The sequence below is a fragment of the Sapajus apella genome, unplaced genomic scaffold (genome assembly GCF_009761245.1).
Source record: "Sapajus apella isolate SASKATOON/1434 unplaced genomic scaffold, GSC_monkey_1.0 scaffold79, whole genome shotgun sequence".
NCBI classification, from domain to species: domain Eukaryota; kingdom Metazoa; phylum Chordata; class Mammalia; order Primates; family Cebidae; genus Sapajus; species Sapajus apella.
Window position 1 is genome coordinate 1,148,471 of NW_022437019.1, and position 17,141 is coordinate 1,165,611.

General features: G+C 41.0%; 1 long non-coding RNA gene across 1 annotated transcript; it reads left to right on the plus strand.

The window, feature by feature from the left end:
* Window positions 1-13,448: 13,448 nt before the first annotated feature.
* Window positions 13,449-16,646, plus strand: LOC116533074. Its single transcript, XR_004261074.1, has 2 exons — window positions 13,449-15,616; window positions 16,192-16,646. It is a non-coding gene; the product is annotated as an uncharacterized LOC116533074 (long non-coding RNA).
* Window positions 16,647-17,141: the final 495 nt, after the last annotated feature.

Genomic DNA, 17,141 nt, shown 5'->3' on the forward strand with positions numbered 1-17,141 from the left:
CTGCTTACGACAAGCTCAGCTCTGTCCTAGACATTATAAGGGAACCAAAAATATATACAATATTTCATTGAGTTAAAAAGTACACATTATTTCACATTTTTGAATCTCCAAAATAGAGATGCTATTTCCATTTGATGGCATGTCTAATTGGCAGCATTTTCTCTTTTTTTAGTAGAACATAACAACAAACATACATCTTCTTGGAAGTCCTAAACTCAATAAAATTTGGTTTAAGAAGTATCCCCAAACTCTAGGGAGTCTCCCATCTAATTTGGAAAATGAGATTGTGTCATTTGATGTCAAAAGAAACAGTGTAAGATGGAATATAATTGAGACATATGCGTGACCAGCTTTGACTTATAGAAGGCAATACAAAGATTGAAAGTGTACTAACACTTTTTTCCTAAGCCCTTCCAATGACTTTCTGTTGCTCTTCAGATTAAGGCGATCTCCTTACATGGGCCTCAAGCCCTGGCGTGCCCTTGCTAGTTTCTATTCTCATCTTGCAGGACACATCTTTACTCCTACTACAGTGGTTCCTTTCATGCTCCTTTCAACCACACAGATTTTACTCATGCTGTTTCCCTTTTCCGGAGTACCTTTCTTCCAGTGGGGCTCACTTCCTTTGAGAAACCTTCCACAAGTTTCTGCGTAGGTCAAATCTGTTCCTTATAGGGCCTCAAAGCAACATGTATCTTTCCTGCTTAGCCCTTGCTACGGATACATATGGTTCTACATGCATTTGATTATTTGATTAATATTAGTTTCTTCCATTACACTTGAAACTCCTTGAGAATGGATTCCTGTCTTGTTTTCTCATCATTTATCCCAGGACCTAGCAGACAGCCTGGCACATTTATGAAGTCAATAAGTATTTGTTGAATGAATGAATGAATGAATGATGAATATGTACATGTTTAGAGAAGACTTCATAATGGCTGTGTGATTTGACCTTCATCTTGAAAAACGATAGGCAGTACAAAAGCACATATTGGGTCACACAAACATAAAGTAAAATCCCAACTCTGCCTTCAAAAGAATTATTAGGATAATTAAACTAAATAATATATAAAATATTTACATAGTGTCTAGAATGCAAGTAACACTCAATAATTCATAGTTTTCATTATTGGTTTTTGTGCACATCTGTAATGGGTTGTTCAGGATGGGGGCATGCCTGATTCAATGCTTTTGTCTCTTCCCAGTGCCTTGTACCTACAAATTGTCCACCAATGTACATTGATGGAGTTCCCTACATTAAGGTTAAAAATGTTTCTTTATTTTGTTTGTTTGTTTTTTGAGACAGAGTCTTGTTCTGCTGTGCAGACTGGAGTGCAGTGGTACATCTTGGCTCATTGCAGGCTCGGCCTCCCATGTTTAAGCGATTCTCATGCCTCAGCCTCCTGAGTACCTGAAATTATAAGTGTGCGCCACCACACCCAGGTAATTTTTGTATTTTTAGTAGAGATGAGCTTTCACCATGATGGCCAGGATAGTCTTGAACTCCTAGTCTCAAGTGATCCACCCACCTCAGCCTCCCAAAGTGCTGGGGTTACAGGCGTGAACCACAGTGCCTGGCCAAGGCTAAAAAGGTTTTTGAGGAAAAGTACGGGAATGATTGAATTTGCTTTGTACCTAGATCCATATCTAAATAGGAACTATAAAAGCCACCTTCATGTTTTTTTTTTTTCTTTAAGCCCCATGCCAGCCTGGATACTTTTGTCATTTTTAAAGAAATTATTTATGAAAGGTAAGAAATCATTCAGAAATGATTTAGGGAAACTTATCCAATCTCCTTCTCAGTGCAAATTTTTCTCATACAATACCTGCGATTCAGCATTTTTTTTAGGTTTGTCACCAGTCCAGGGCTTTAACAGGGAAAGAATCCCCTAAAACAATGATGGAGGCGAGGGGTCCATCAGTACCACTGGCTATGAGATTCCACTATAGCCTTTAGGGCTGCCCGCAGGCTCTTGGTTCTTTGCTATTTTCTCTGGTTGTCATTTTTGTCTGCAATCCTCATAATACAGAAAGTTAGACTCAGTGTGTTTAAGGATCAATTTCTTTCCTTTCATTATGCCTAGATTCCAGTGAGTCTTTTCAATCCTTTAATATTGACATTTTTTTCAGCACAGAAACATTTAAGTCTGTTTTTACCTTTGATCATTGCTTCTAGCTCCATTTCACAGCACTATTTGTCTGTATTTTGAATCTCTATTCTCTTGTCTTCAATTTTCTCTTTATGTCTTTATGACTTTGTTCTCTTTTTGTTCATTTTTAAATTTTGAGATCACTGTATATTCACACTGTAGTTCTAAAAAACAATACAGACACATTCCATGTACCCTTTGCTCAAGTTTCTCTCAGGGTAATATCTTGCCAAAATATAGTATAGCATCACAACCAGGACGATTACATTTACATGATCCACCAATCTTATTCAGATTTTCTGTCTTATACTGGTATGGGTATGAGTATCTGGGTGAGTGTGTGTGAAAGTGTATGTATTACTTAGTGTAATACTTAGTTATGCATAACTTTATTACATATATTGGTCCATATATCCACCACTAGAGTCAAGACAGTTTTATCTCCAGAAATATCACTCATGTTGCCCTTTTATTACCATATCCATCTCCCTTCTGCCCCACTTCACACTTTTTGTTTGTTTGGTTGGTTGGTTGTTTTGTTGTTGTTGTTTGTTTGTTTGAGAGGGAGCTTCACTCTGTATCCCAGGCTGGAGTGCAATGGTGTAACCTTGGTTCACTGCAACCCCTGCCTCCTGGGTTCAAGCAATTCTTCTGCCTCAGCCTCCTGAGTAACTGGGGTTACAGGCACCTGCCATCATGCTTGGCTAAGTTTTGTATTTTTGTAGAGACAGGGTTTTGCCATGTTTTCCAGGCTGATCTGGAACTCCTGACCTCAGGTGATCTGCCTGCCTCTGCCTCCCAAAGTGCTGGGATTACAAGAGTGAGCCACTGTGCCCAGGCCCCAACCTCACATTTTGCTCTTTTTCTCTGCATTAATTTTATACTTGTCAACTCTATTACTGGTTTTATTTTCTACAATATTAATTCTGCTCTTTACTGCCTCTAGTAAAAATGGTAATTCTACTGTCATGCTTTGTTTCCTCACAATCCTTTTTTAAAAATCTTATTTGTAGTTCTTTTTTATACGTCTTTATTTTTCCAGGTTTATTGATACATAGTTGAGAAATTTTATAAATTTAGGTTGTAAAACATGATGTTTTTATATGTATACATTGTGAAATTATTACCACAATCAAGTTAATACCTATCATCTCATTAGCTACCTTTGTGTGTATATGTGTGTGTAACACTTGAGATCTACAATTTTAGCAAATTTCAAGTATACAATACATTATTATTTACATCTCTTGTTTTGTTGTCTTCTTTTCCCTTTGTGGCTATTCTCATATAAGCATAAAATTGCATAGAAGCCTGGAGAATCATCTAACCCAGGGAGGAAAATATGCTGACACATGTTTCTCTCCAGTGACAGACATTCCTGGTCAAATGCTGCTGACGGCATGCAGTACACCCAGCAAATACAACTAATCAATTGAATATGGCCTGCAAAAGCAATCCTGTTTGCCATTCACGGTCTCTTCCAATCCTTCATTTCACAGATGGAGAAACTAAGAACAAGCAAAAGAACATATACCAAAAGTGTACAGGTAAGTTAGTGCTAGAATTTGTACTCTCTGAAAATGATGAAATGGAAAACCTGTGCCATTTGCATTCAGATAGTTCCAAGTCGACTTGGCCTCAGGGAAATTTTTCATCTGTATTGGACCTATGGTACTTCTGGAAGGCCAGGAACTCTCGGGAAGGATCTGCTGACAAAGCTATTTTTCAAAGAGGAGAAGAAAGGATAAAGGATCCCACCTCTAAGGCTTTACTCTACTTTTTCTATTATTGGAGACTTCTCTTTTCTGCCTTTCTCTTCTACTACTCAAATCATACTTAAAAAGCAAGTAGGATTTGGCTGGGCATGGTGGCTCAAGCCTATAATCTCAGCATTTTGGGAGGCCAAGGCAGGCAGATCACCCGAGTTCAAGAGTTCAAGACCAGCCTGGCCAACATGATGAAACCCCATCTCTACAAAAATACAAAATTTAGGTGGGCATGATGGCAGGTGCCTGTAATCCCATCTACTCAGAGGCTGAGGCAGGAGAATTGTCTGAACCCAGGAGGCAGAGGTTGCAGTGAGCCAAGATCGAGCCACTGAAATCCAGCCTGGGTGACAGAGCAAGACTCTGCCTCAAAAAAAAAAAAAAAAAATGCAAGTAGGATTCAATCAGGCTATGTGTGACTGAAAATGCAAAATAGCACTGGTGAGAATGGGTATTGAGGGACAATCTGCAATCTTTAACACAAAGGATACTACCATATATGTAGACCTCACTTCAGAAAAGAGGCAGTTTTACTTAGTAGGTGAAGTGATAGGCTCTGGGCCCAGCTTCCTGAGTTTAAAGCCTTATTAGCCGTGCTTACGTCTATAGTTTATTAGCTGTGTTCCTTGAGTGAGTTACTTTATCTATTTGTATTTCAGCTTCTTTATCTGTAAAATGAGGATTATAACATCAGTACCTACCTTCTAACAATGTTGTAAAGATTAAATAAATCAACATACGCAAAACATTTGAAAGGGTTCTTGGCATAAAGTAAGCAATATTTAAGTATATAAATATAAATGCAATTACCATTTTCACCATGTTCCAAACACAACGCATATATTGGTCTTATGAAGTAGATATTTATTTTCTCATAAATGAAACAAAGACTCGGAAAGTTACATAACAAAAACAAGTAAGTACTGATTTAGAATGGAGAAGAGAAGGTTACTATTGCCAGCCTAGGGATGTCCTCGAAAGCTTTGGGGAAGAGCAGGCAGATGAGTACAGATGAAAGGAAAGGGAGCATTGAAACATGAATAGATGGAGAAAAAGCAAAATATTCCATGCACTGTTGTGGGTGCCAGGTCCCCTGGGAGAGGATATTAGATGCCCAGACTTGGACCAGCAATGACATCCCATTCACTATGCATTGAATGAGCATTCATTAAATATATACCATGATGCAATTATGATAGGAAACATAAGATAATACATATGACCCCAGCCCCAGTGTGTCTACTATATATTCTGCCAAAATAGTATAAGTAGGGGAGGTAGAGATTGATGACTTTCATGCCCACCCTTTTTTTGCATCATTTTCTAATAAATTCCTGAGCCCTGAGCAGACAAAATTTACCAAAGAGATAATACTTTGAACCATTCCTCCTTTGCCAAAACTGTCATTAGAGTTTGTCTCCTCATTGGTAGCTTCAGAATAGGATTTGCAAACACAAATGCTATAGAGCCAAAAAGGCCCTTGGATGTTACACAAGTGAAACCTTCTGAATATAAGTGCAGGGGCATCAGAATGTAAAAATCAGGGCGAAGACTATGGAAACCTAGGGAGCACACAGTCTACACCAGGGATATCCATTCTTGACTTGCAGTGGGTTATTGCCAGGTCTTTCAATGTTTTAATAGAATCAGAAATGTAGTATGTAATGTAAAGGCTCCTTATTTTTTAAACACTGCATCAAATATTGTAAACAAAAGTAAGCATACCAAACAAAATATGTTCAAATGTCATTTTTAAAACTCTTGGCTACCAGCTGGAGTGCAAACAAACAATGACATGCAGAGAATGCTATTATCCTTTCCAGGTCTCTGAGAAAACCCAAAGTCCCTGCCTCCAACCTTCCTCCCCCACAGGTACTCCCATTATATCCCCTAGCTCCTACTGGCTCCCCAGACAATGAGCTGAACAATATGACCCAAGAATCTTACTGCCAAGATATTGCTGCAGAGGTTTTCGAGTTTCAAGTCCCTAGTTTAGAGTGAGTCATCTCAAATTCAATTAGTGGAGAGTTCCTCTGGGTTCAGTCACCGTTGGCAGAGGGGGAAATGACTCAGACAGTGGAGCACGCAGTGCCTAATGGGTCCAGCATGTGGGGGCTTTTGAGATTGCTGGGCACGGTGCTCATGATGCCCGAGGGGAGCACAGAGGGAGGCTAGAGGTTGCAACATGCTCTCAGCTCAACTCATTGCTGGCTCTTTTGGACTGAAAGATATTTGAGATATTTGTATTTGACCTCAAACATATGGTGGATCTAGCACCTCAAGGACATGTATTATTACAAGCCTGTTGGCTCCTCCTCCAGCCTTGTTTCCTTCTGCCAGCCTGCACTGCATATTTTGCATTCTGGCATTACCAAACTATTGTAGTTCCCCTGGGCTTTCTTGCCTCTATACCTTAGTGTGTGCCATTTTGTTTCCTTGGAATACCTATATGTGCTTCTGGCAAACTCCTATGTGTGCTTTAAAACCCAAAACAGACATCACTACTTTTGGAAAAATATCTCTAACACCCTCACTGCATTTGTTAAACTTGTGTTCTTCCTTTGTTCATCTATAATTTGAACTTACACTGTATAAAAACCATTTGCTTATCTGCCTGTGTGTTTTGTAAGGAGAAGCCTTTAAGTTCAGAAAGCTTGTAATATTCTCCTTTATATATGAAAGTGCCTTGTGCATAAGCGGCCAGTCAATCATGGTTTATAGGACATTCCTGGATTGAAATATCACACAGCTCTGAAGCGACTCAGATTGGCCTATCTCAATCCTATGGGCCAGACTAAAAGTATCGTTAACTCAGACCCTACCATGTAAGCCCTTCTGAGTTGTCTGTAGTCATAAGTTAGTGCAGGAAACACAGTAATGCACAGATAATCCAAAAGTCAATAGTTTTACCCTAGCCCCATCATTCCCTCAAATCCAGTAAACATCTTTTGAATAACTGCTCTGTCAGGCACTGTTCTGGGGACTTGGGAAATAGCAATCAATAAGAGGAAATTTCTTCCTGCCTTTATAAAGCTTATATTATATGTGGTGGGGAAGAGAAATTAAACCAGCAAATATAAAGAAGAGAATACCAAGTAATGTTAAGTGCCATCATGAACATCACACAGGATAATGTGATACAGACGGACAAAGTGGAGTGGGATTTTAGTTGGTGTGGCTGGGCCAGTCTTTCTAGAACACTGCATTTGTGCTGAGACCTAAATTTTGAAGACCTAGCAATGATAAGATATAAGGACAAGAGAGAGCACTTCCATAGAGCAGTGGTCTTTAACCTTTTTGGCACCAGGGATTGATTTTGTGGAAGACAGTTTTTCCACAGTTGGGGGCAAGGGTATGGGTGGTTTTGGGTTGATTCAAGCACATTACATTTATAGCACACTTTATTTCTATTATTATTACATTGTAACATATAATGAAATAATTATGCAACTCACCATAATGCAGAATCATTGGGAGCCCTGAGCTTGTTTTCCTGCAACTAGATGGTCCCACCTAGGGATGATGGAGATGGTGACAGATCATCAGGCATTAGATTCTTATAAGGATTCTCATTAGAGTCTCATAGGGAGCATGCAACCCATCCCTTGCATGTGCAGTTTACAATAGGGTTTGTGCTCCTATGAGAATCTAATGCCGCTGCTGATCTGACAGGAGGCAGAGCTCAAGCGGTACTGTGAGCCATAGGGAGCAGCTGTAAATACAGATGAAGCTTAATTCAGTCACCCGCCGCTCACCTGCTGTTGTGTGGCCCGGTTCCTAACAGGGCACAGACCAGTACCATTCTGTAGCACGGAGGTAAGGGACCCCTGCCACAGAGGAAACAATGACTGAAAATACTTGGCCCTGGAAATGAACTTGGTATGATCAAGGAAGAAAGAAGGCCAAAGTGGCTAGAGCAAAGTGAGAGAGGGCAAGAGATAAAATGGAAGGTGTCATCAGGTGCCAAACAAGGAAGTGCCTTATAAGGCCATAGTGAAGAATCCAGATTTTTTTTAGTGGGGTTTTGTACACCTTTTTTCCATTCTGTCACTTTCCTCCAGTGGGGATATGTGGCTCTATGAGAGAAAGAGGAGAAACATTAGAATAGAGTGGCTGAGGCTGAGATTGAGCACAAGATGGCCTTGTGCTTATGGGCCCAACTTCCAACTGAAAGGCATTTATTATTAGTACTGGGGTCAAAGCCTTGGCAGTGTTACTAGGACACTTTCAGACTCCTTGAGATGCAGCATTATTAGAGAGATTAGACCACCTAAAAGTGCAATGTCCTTTCTGATGGTTATAGGAATCTTCACGGACCTACATCCTTTTTGCCCTGTTAAATCATCTAGAATATCGCTTCTCAAACATTAACATGTACATAAAACACCTGATGGTTGTGTTAAAATATGAATTCTGATTTGGTAGAGTTGCTGCATTTCCAGCCATCTTCTAGGTGATGATGAGACTGCTGGTCTGCAGTCTACCTTTTGAGAAGTCAGAGGACTAAAGTCAAAGTCCTTGGACTGCCTCCAATTCCACTGTTCAGATCCAATCCCATTGATTTGAGGGCTGGAGTGTCCTCATATAAACAGAGGTACAAGATAAAAAGGAACTGAGATTTGAAATCATATCTAGGCCACTGAACCCTGAACTAGGCAGTGAAGCCAGATGGACCACACCAAATCAAAGCCCTGGAAGTTTCATGTGGTCACTTCAGAGTCATTTGTTCCAGAATCACTTGGAAGACAGAAAGCCATTTGAAATCATGCCTGACCCCCAGGCACCCAGGGCTGCCCAGTGGGGTCAGCAGCCTGCCACTGATTGAATGGTACCCCATTTCTGTCCCCCAGAAACACTGGGTTCCCCAGCCCATTCCTTCACAAAACTTTTCTTTTTCTATTGCTTCAAAGTAAATGCACAGGATATTAGCCACTTCCTTCTCTATAATTCATCCTTCCACTTTGCCATCTGGAATATTTCTCTTTCAGAAGTGCCTAAGTTGTTAGTTTGAGGCAGTTGAATCCTAACTTTGCCATTTGGGGTAATTTATTGTTTTTAATGCTTTCTTCCAAAAATTCAGATTCTGTGGTTTGAAACAGAATCCAGCCAAGATTTTTGCTTCCTAGTTGGACATCTGGTTGTCTGTCCCTTCCAGGTCTCTCTGGGTTTATTTTTCAGCTTCCCACAAGTAACTATCAGCTCACTCCTCTCACTACATACATTGTTTTTCTGAATCCCAAACACAAGCCCTTGTGTTTTATCATTATTGTTGTGACAAACGCTGTCATGGCACTGTCATTGACTTTCCTCAATGTCATGGTCACAATCCTTATGTGGGGACTAAGAAAGTTAGTGGGAATCAGTAGCTGTAGTTTCAGTTGTAGCAAAAAGGTATTCCTTTCCCTAAAACACTTTACTACTGATACCCCAAATCCTAATAGATATTTTTTGGATTACTTGTCACATTCTTGATGTTTGGGACACAGACAATGGGTGGAAATAAGTAAAAGGTGAACAATGAGGTTGGGATAAGGGGACCAAACATTTATTCAGTATTTACTATGTATCAAAACTGAAACTGAATAGAATGGGTAATATTACCCCTACTCTATAGATGAAGAAACCAAGACTCTGAATAATTTTCCTGAGGAACCCTAAGTTACAGAGCAATGGAGTCAAGCTTGAACAAGTTCTAATTCAAAACCCTTGTGTTTGTCATTATTTGATGCCCTGAGGTTAATATTGGAGGATTAGATGAGGAACAGGGCACCAGGCAGAGAGAAGAGAATTTGATTCTGGGAGTATTTGAGTATGGGATGACTGAGTACAATCAAGCAAGTAGCCAGAGTGGGCACAGAATTTTAGGACCAGGCACCAGCTACTAGACAGAAGCTCCATGTTGAGCTAACCTTGGCATTACTGCAAGATTTTACAAGCTTCTTATTTGTGGGAAGAGCCACACTCTGAGTTTGGCTACCTTGAAGCTTACAAGTCAAAGTGAATGGCAGTAACTTGCTTTATGGAAACCCTGAGTAGGTGTGGAGCAAGACGAGTTTATTTCTGGAACCCCTTCCATGATTTTACTTGAAGTATTCATAGGTAATAATACCCCAATGGTTCCCAACCTGTGGGAGCTTCTGAATAGTTAGTACACCTGGGCCCCATCCAAGACCAACTGAATCGGGTTTCTAGGTTTGGGGCCCCGGCATCTGTGCTCTCTGAAATTCTCCAGACATGATGAGCAGCCAGGGTTGAAACCACAGCCTTGGGTTAAATGAGCTTTCTATAACATATGCTCTTTCTCTGAGAGGCAGGACACAGCTGCAATGCTGTAGAATGCTAAGGGGCAGAGGAAGAGTGGGGAAAAGTTTCTGGTCCTAAAAGTTGAAAAACTGAGTTTTTCTCCTTTAGAAGAAGATAAAGGCAAGTTCTAACTGCCTCACATTTTTGCCAGAGCATGGGACACCTAGAGGTTCTTTGTCCCATGTTTTGATGAGTCTGACTTCTCATGTTTTACCTCTATGTAGTCAAAATAAGGTTTACCATGGTAATATCTGAAGCCCACTTTAAAAGCTCAATTTTAAAACTCATTGCACTTCAGAGTCTCCCATTTGTCTAAAGTCCTAGCAGCCAGGGAAAATGGCATTTTGTCAGTTTTAGACCAGGGAATCTAAGGGATGGCAGGGTTATTTGTTCTGACCAAGGTTGTTTACTGAGTTATCGGGGAGCCAGACCTAGGTCTCTGCCTTCTCAGAGCTATTATGTTATTATCTTAAGTGGAGCACCACTTAAGATGATATTGGAATGTGATGAGACATTCCAAGATGTCTGTAAAATTAACAGGGATTGTTAACGTGATGCCTATAAAATTAACAGGGGATTCAGAGGAGGGATAGTTTCTGTGTGCCCAGCTCAGTCTGGCCTCGTAATGGCTACCACAGGAACCATGGGGGCACTATGGTTATAGTTTTAACTCTTTTGCAAGTGTCTCTTTTTTTTGGAGTTGCTACAAGGCCCCAGAAAGATGAACTATATCCTACTGTGTCAAAAAAGAACTGTAAAAAATGATGGGAACTTCAGAGAAAGTTGAATTCCAGCTAGCATTACCCTCTCCTGATTTATCCTAGAACTATTTCTTGGGATTTATTTCAACTCTTAAGAGAAGAAATGGATTAAAACTACTATATCTAAAGAAGTTATTTTCTTAAGAGAAGATAACAGCCAAGAAAGAAAACATCGACATCCCATAGAGTTGGACTAGGCTTAAGAGATCATCAAGGTCAGTGGATCATCAGGATTGAGCAGGTAATGAAAACATCTCTCCTATCTCTCATGAGTACATCTAAGTAGTGAAATCTAATCCAAATGCAGAACCCTAGCTGCTAGGAAGCCTGAGACATAGAGTTTTTATTCCTAACCTCTTTAAATAGAAGGATGGCAAAATGCAAGTTGAGAACACAAATTCAACTCTCTGCCCCAACCATTTCTCAGCCTGCATACCAGAGAATAGCAAGAGAATGTGACTAGATTTTTTTTAAAGAGGTTTTGTTTCAAATTTATTTGAGCCATGCTGGGCAAAACAAAATTAAATATGCATCATTTCTGTAATATATCTCAGGTTCCTTAATACCCACACGTACATCCCAGTTCTTTATATTTAAGGAAGACGAATTGGGCAAACACTTTAAGCCCATTTTACAGATGAGGAAACTGGGGTCCAGGGTAATTAAATAACTTGCCTAATGTTGAACAACCAGTTACTGGCAAAGCTTAAACCACAATCTATGCATGTTGACTCATGAGGAGTGTCCTTTCTGCTAAGAGGGGATGAAAAGACAAGTCAGGGAGGCAGGCAAGCAAGAAAGAAGGAACCTGACAGGAGGGCAAGAAGGGCTAGAAATCTAGCAGAAGGCTGTGCATCTGTGTCCCACCCCAGTTATTGAAAGTAGAAAACACAAAATCACTCTGCCTCTGTCCCTACCCAGAGCCAGGGTGAACTCAGTAAAGAGGTCAGAGCCCTGGACCCACATCGTGATTGCTGTCCACTGGTGCCTGGAATATGTTGGTGATGTGGCCTCGAGTTGTAACAAAGCAAACTGGTTCTGTAGAACATGTCTTTATAAATAGAACCAGAGTCTAGTGGTTTCCAAACAGTCAGAAGACACTCTGTCTTCCAGCATCAGCTATTTGTTTGTATCTCCGCTTCATGGAATTCATTCTCCTGCATTCCAGTGTCTGCTCTCCTACCCTGGATATGTTGTACAGATTTCTTGGCCTCTTGACTCAGATCCCTGGATTGAGGATAGTAGGGACTTTCACCTCTGGTCTCTGCCAAAGTTGGGACTATGGGGAGGATGTTTGTGTTTGTCAAGAAGTTGGGAGGACTTTGAATTTTGGCAGTAATTCCTCCCTAGATGATGCACTTAGAGAAGAGGAGAAAGAAAAATACCGTTCTCAGCAGCCACATCTCTTTCTCTTAATGAACCCACACACTTGATTTTTTTTTTTTTTTTTGAGATGGAGTCTCACTCTGTCACCCAGGCTGGAGTACAGTGGTGTGATCTCTCCTCAACCTCCTGAGTAGCTGGGACTACAGGTGCCCACCACCACACTGGCTAATTTTTTGTATTTTTAATAGAGATGAGATTTTACTGTGTTAGCCAGGATGGTCTTGATCTCCTGACCTTGTGATCCAACCCCCTCAGCCTCCCAGTGATTCTTTTTAACCACTTTTGTGTGTGTGTCAGTTCTCTCTGGTTTGGGTTAATATTGTCCCTCACCCAATATGCAGAAATTAGTCATTCTGAAATAAAACTTTAGGCTAAACAGACCAAGCCTTTATTAAAAGCCTGCTGGGCAGTCTGGTTGATATTATGATACAGATTTCCTCCCTCACTCCTGCCTTTCTTTCTTTCATGTTCATTTTTTGCTTTAGGTAATAGTGACATTTCCAGCTTCAATCAGCAAGGCTACAAGGACTTACGGTACACCAGTAACAACATTTCCTTCTCTGATAGGCTTGTTATCATTTTATGTGACTCATGTGGGAAATGGAGAACTCCATACTTTGTGAAGGATCTCATCCTATAGTCAAGACAATTTAGGTTGCAAGTAACAGAAAAGTCAGCTCAACTGGCTTAAATGTTGCCCCCCTCAAAGTAATTTATTGATTACCTAAAGAGCAGATAAATGAGAGACCCACTTCTTATATTGCTGGATCCAGGAGCTAAAACAATGTCATCAGGACCCAATTTCTCTCTCTTCAGCCCCCAGTCATGCTTTCTCTATGTAATTTCTTTTTCAGACAGATTTTGTCACTATCGTGTGGCCCCAGATTTCCCTGGCTGACATCCCACAACTCCAGGCCCAGCAGAAGGTGTACCACTCAGCCAAGTCTTGGGATGTGCCTTGCTAGACCAACCTTAACCACTTCCACTCTCCTGAACCAATAGCTGTGACCAGGACCTGCTCAATTGTTTGGAAAAGCCTGGGTCACGAGCCCACTTCTGGAACCAGGGGAGAAGGACTGTCACCAGCAGTAGATGCTGATTAGGAAAATATACCCTCAGTCACACTCTACTTACTGATCTTCATTCTTTCATTTTGCAGATATGAACTGAGTACTTATTTGTACTAGAAACTAGAGATAGAATCCCAGATAGCGTCACTCATCCTTCACAATGTCACTCAGAAGTCATCAGTTCTATGATGAATTTTTTCATTGCTGCCCCCTTGGCAGAGTCAGTTATGCCCTCCCTGATGCTCTTGCTCTTCACAGGTTTATCCTAATGTCTCCTCATCCTTCTCCCTAACTTACTATGAGCTCCTGGAGGACAGGTATTGTATCTTGCTTATCTTGGCCTCCCCAGATACAAACAGCAGGCACAGACAAAGCACTTACAAACCTTTGTTGAATAAATATGTGAATGATGAGTTAATTATTTGATTAGTTAATTACTGCATATGCTCCTAATCCTGTGGGGATTTTTGCAAACTATCAAGGGAAATAAACCCATAAATAACTAGCTGGAACACAGTGTGATCCACGGAGTGACAGCCATGTGAGCAAAGAGCTGGTGAGCGCATTGGAAGGTAGCATATGTTCAACCAGAAGACAGAATTCTTAAAATTGTTAAAGATATACTTTGCTATTTTAAATCTAAATCCTGCTCCCTATGGCTTCTATTCACCCATTCTTAGTTCTTCATTCTTGAACAGCCTCAAATAAATCTACCTACTACTCTAGCATCTGGGATGATTCCTGACAACACATAAGGCATTCAGTAAATATTTCTGAAAAGAATGAATTGCTTCTTCTCTGCCATGCAGCAATATCAGTGTGTAAAAATAAATATCTTATCCTCCTATTTGATATTCTCCGCTGATGGCTGCACCATTGTGAGAACTGAAATACTTTATTGTTGATAATTGCCTGAGTTTGAATGTCTGCATCCCCCAAAGACCAATTGAAAATTGATTGTTTGGAACCTGAATCACATTTGCTTTTAGGTAAAATGTAATAAATGATGCATGCCTTCTAGGCTAGCATGCAGTAGTTGAACTAGTGGATTCTCATGCTGGCCCGGGGTTCAGGAGTCAGAAACCTAACAAGACTTGCATTCTTCATTTGAACTGTGAGTTGGGCCTTGATCCTTAGTACTCTCCATTGTGAAACGTGAGTTGGGCCCTGGGAAAAATTGGGTCATATTGGTCTTTGACCCCTCCCTGCCATCTCTCTTCCTTCCTCTCCTCTCCTGTTCCTCTGTGGGCTGCTCCCGCAGGATGGCTGCTACAGCTACAGTGGCCATGAAAATGTACCACTCAGATCTCTTGCACATGGAGACCATAAACTGATAGACACTCCCAGCTGTCCTGCTCCAAATCCATGACAGCGTATGCTCTGCTCTGGGCTTTGCTTCCCAGCAAAATAATTGAGCACAAGATTCTAAGGTAGATCCATTCCTGTGAGATACTGGATAAGTTGCTCTAAAACCCTCCATCACTGGTGAAACTTCCCTAGCACTGTGCTGCAGTCTGAGACTCTGTCTTTCAAACCCTGCTTCCTTTCCACTCTCCTTCTCAGCATCAGACCTGTCTTGCGGTCTGACAGCACTTCCTGCCTCCTCTGATTCCTCTCCTGTTCCCCTCACAGACACTTCCTCAATAAATCTCCTGTATGTATAATACAAGCTTGGCTGCTGCTTCTTGGAGGACCAAGAGTAACACATCTGTGATCTGGAGATTGCACATAGGAAACATGCAGAAGGGTGACTTCCCCAACCCCAACAACTGGGAAGTCTAATACTTCCTTATTTGAAGAGGAGGAGAAAGAATGATTGGCCAGTGAATGAAGGAAGTATTGACTGGATCAGGAAGAACTGGATCTACCTAACAGAGCTGAAAAAGATCCAAGGTTCTATACAAGCCATCAGCACACACTGTCTGTCTCTCAAAATGTCAAAGCCAAATAAATGATCTGCTGTTCCCCACTTCCTGACTAATATTTGAGACTATTTCTTGTTTTGTTTTACTTCATTTCCATGTTAAATTTACTTTGAAGATTCACTTTGATCTGATTTTACAAGGAAAGAAACGCAAGTGGAAAGAAAAGATTTCCAGCACAATTTCCCTGAATTTCTGCCCCTCTGCCTCCTACCACTATCCATGCATCCAGGCCAGAATGAGGCAGGCACATGTCAGGTGAGTAACTTGGGGCTTCTTTACACTATTATTTTTTGCATGTCTGTTCAACGTTTAGTAAGAATAGAAATATGTAATAAAAGTATGTGCTTTTTATGTTCAAAATAAAGATTTATTTTCCATGTAATATTACATGTGATTTTCTGAACTAGACAATTTCTTGAGAGGCATATTAAACTATTTAAATGCAGACATTCTAATAAATTATTCCCAGTAAAGAGCATAGACAGCATCATGAATTTTTTAGTTTCAGAATGTCAGCAGGCTAAACTGTTACAGGGTACTCTCAGAGGGCCATTCTCAAAGTTAGTGGTGAAGCTTTAGACACACCATGTAAATTGCAGGCACTTAACACAAAGATCAACAGAGTTTGGCTGGTAACCATAGGGAGTGTTTAATTGCAGCCAAACCAAATTATGTTTCACCAGTGTTGTCAGCAGTCATGAATAGAGATCTAAGTTAACTGGCTCCCTATGTGAATTTTATTCCAGGGACATTTTAGTTGCCCCCACAGCTTGGTACTCTGAAGAGCTTCCCAGCAGCTCACTTATTAACCTGGTCTGTGTCATCCTTAGCCTGGGGCATAGAATAGGCTGAGTCTGCAATATCACATCATGTCCATGAGATGCCCTCTTCCAGAGAGCTCCAGTGCCATCTGGCTTCGGGGAGACTGGGGACAGGGGAGCGTCATGGAGACAGATGAGGGAGTGTCGTGCTGATTTATGCACCTGGAAAAGCGTGATGAAGGAGAGCTGTAGCTCACCTACTAACAAGGAGGGGAAGGCAAAGAGGTGTGGACCAATGAGCTCTCATCGTCCCTGGCTGACCTCTGACTTGGATACTGAGGCCCTCAGAGGAACCAAGTCCCCTGCAGACAAAATGAGACTGGGCTCAAGAACTGGTAGGATGTTCAGAGAAGAGAAAGCTACCAGGAAAACAGCTTCTTATTAACAACTTCTTGGGAGTAGAAGTGTATGTGTGGTATGGTTATGTTTCATTTGTCTAAATATTGTTTCCACAAGAGACCTTACCCTGTGTCCTGACGCTCCGTTAATGCGTAATGAACCACACTTAAGTGACTTAGAGCAACATTATTCGTATCTCCTACAGTTCTTGAGTTGACTGGGCTTGTCTGGGTACTTCTCACTTGTCCTTCTCAATATAATGATAGTCAGATGGTGGCTGGGGCTGCAGTCATCTGAAGGCTTGAGTAGCTGCCCGCATAGAGTTCAGCTGAAACTATTACCTGGAACATCTCTATGTGGACTTTTCATGCAGCTTGGGCTTTTCACATTATGGCAGCTGGCTCCTAAGAGGAAGTAGTTCTTTGCAATGTAGCCTCAGAAATCCCAGATTCTGATTGTCTAACACAAAATCTGAAGCCATCCCAGACTCAGAAATAGGGAAATTAGACTTCTCCTCTTGACACAGTGAGCAGTATGTACATATAGGAAGGAAAGGGATTAATAGTCGCTGTCTGTGACTATCAATCACCGCCTCCTTTTTGATGACTCTAACCAGCCCT